Source organism: Bolinopsis microptera, chromosome 13 (assembly GCF_026151205.1).
Source record: "Bolinopsis microptera isolate Bmic1 chromosome 13, MBARI_Bmic_1.0, whole genome shotgun sequence".
NCBI lineage: Eukaryota > Metazoa > Ctenophora > Tentaculata > Lobata > Bolinopsidae > Bolinopsis > Bolinopsis microptera.
This window is the reverse complement of record NC_087084.1, coordinates 1,309,734-1,312,291: the sequence shown is the minus strand read 5'-3', so window position 1 is coordinate 1,312,291 and position 2,558 is coordinate 1,309,734.

Genomic DNA, 2,558 nt, shown 5'->3' with positions numbered 1-2,558 from the left:
AGATTATGTGGAAAATATTTCAACATAAACTATATCTTTAAAATATTTAAATCAAAATATCATGTTGTACATTTCACTTCCCTAATAATTTAATGCCTAAAGAAATATTAGAACAATTTAAAATTTCAGATGGATGCTGGACAGCAAGGTTGTATGCAACACCGGTTTTACTTACAATAAACACCATGAAGTTGTAATCTTTAAAATGTCAGAAAAAGTATATTCTACAACAAGAGTCCAGTGGAAAATCAAAGTTACTCACTCCAGTGCAGCTACTGGATCTCTTTACTGTCGGGCACAGTATAGTTCTGGTAAAAGATTTATTTTTCTATCAGGCTTGGGTTATTTTATTAATTGAAAATAATAGTCTCCCCAAATAATCTCCCCAAATAATCAAATAATCAAAATGGCTATATTGTGGCGCAGTTCGTTAGTCTGCCTGCCTGCCTGCCTGTGAAATGCCTCGCATTCACATGAGGGTCCCAGGTTCGATTCCCGTCTGTGCCGCTAGCCATGGGGTGAGCGTCGTTGACGCTCTGTTAAGGGTTCCGTTGGACCTATGCAGCCCCCCGGTCCACTCAGCCGAATGCTCGAGAAAACGTGTGTGAGGGTTAAATGAGGAGCTGTTAATGATCAATACAGTGAAGCTTCGGGTGAGGAAAGTGTGGTATTACACCTTAACCGTCGCCTGGCGTTAGACTTGATCCTTCGGATTCCTGGAAGTGCCGGTTATATGCCGTAACTATAAAGCCATGGTTGTCCGAAGTAAAGCATAAGGGTGGTCATTTATTTCACTTGCTGGCCCTGGTGCAGCGCAGCTAAAACAGCAAATAAGTTTTTTTTAAAGTAAAAAAATGTTTCAATTTAAGATATGATTTAACTCACAAACCTCTGCAATCTCAGGACATACCATCGATACACCAATAAGTCATCTGAACGAAATAAGGATTGAAAGTGATATCGATTTGATAGTCCTGACTCCAGATACAGGAGCTGTGGTGACTTTCGTAACTCACGCACCTTCAGCACCGCTGTCAAGGAATTTGGATTGCTCTCTTGTGAGTGAAAATTAATAATATTTGTGATATCGAACATACGTTTTAAGAAATTAAAAATAAACATCACAATTTATTGGCCTTTCACGATTTGAAAAGGAAATGCCCAATTGTTGTAAGTACACTTCTAAAGATAATTAGGTTAACGATCAAAAAATGTATACATGAATGTATACATAATGTACACATAATGTACATAATTTATACATGGCTGAATTTAAATTATCAATCTATCATACCAGGTGAATTCTGCTAGTACATCGACGAGTTTAGATATCGTAGATGATGGGATAATCTTTACTGAAGTTTTTCTCCTTCTAAGGTTAGAACCTCTTTTGAGAGTTCACATTTAAATAATCCTCTCTCATTATTATAATATCTTAAGATATCTTGCACCATATTCCTCTTTAAAAGTATCATCTAAAGTTCAACAATCGGTCCTGAACCTATTGAAAAATTCAACAGAATGAAAGCATGGCAGAACATGTAGGTTATTAATTTGATGATCTTCAGTTCTGATTCTATGACAGCACGCTCAAAAGATGATTTAGTTTCACAACATGGTTCTTGTGATTATTCCGTTCGGATCCAGAATTCAGTTCAAGTATCCCTTAGAAAGAAATTCTCGTTTATCGGCAAGTGTTGTTATAATCTTTATGGAACATTTCATTGTTCCTAAACGTTTATCTGAAAGTTCATTAAGTAATATGAATTTTTTGATTTTTATGTGAAATTAAGCCTTTTCTCTTGAAATTGAAAATATTTATTTATCTTTTTAAAAATATTTTTTAGGTGCTATGAAACAGACATTGTCAATATATTTCTGGGAAACGTTGAAACATTTTAATTAACCTCCCGATGTTTATCCTATTAGGTGAAGCCGTTGCCATAACACCAGTTCTGACAACGGAGGGACGACGAGCCATTTTGACAACATATTTCACTGCCATAGACGTATCCGACGTCAGGATCACATGGCAGAAAAGAAGTAAGTAAGCTGTATCTAAGTTAACAAAAGTAATTGTGTTCACAGTTATATGTTTTTTGAATGATAAGATGTCATTGTTTTTATAAACAAGTTTAAACTTAATGTTTACAGTTAAACAAAAATTTCAGTTCAGTAGAAATTTTAATTTTATACCATTTATAACAAACAAAACTAAATAAAAAACAAATCAATAATTAAAGGGAGTAGAACTAAGTTCTAGCTATACTAAATGCTGTGTTTTAGTTTAACAAAACTTAACCCAAGAAAGCAAGTACAAGTAAGTAACTCAAGAAGTTTAGAGAATGCTAATCTAATAAAACTTTAATAATTACTACTAGATGGACGCTCAATAAATTGGGAAAGTCTTCCATCGGATCACCAGTACCGTACACTAATCTCTCCAATTGATAAGAAAGGTGTGATGTCTACCAAACTCCTCATTCAGAGATTGACGAGTAGCGATGTTACAGGTTAAATGATTATGATAGGTTCTTCAATAATTTTGAAATCCCGAT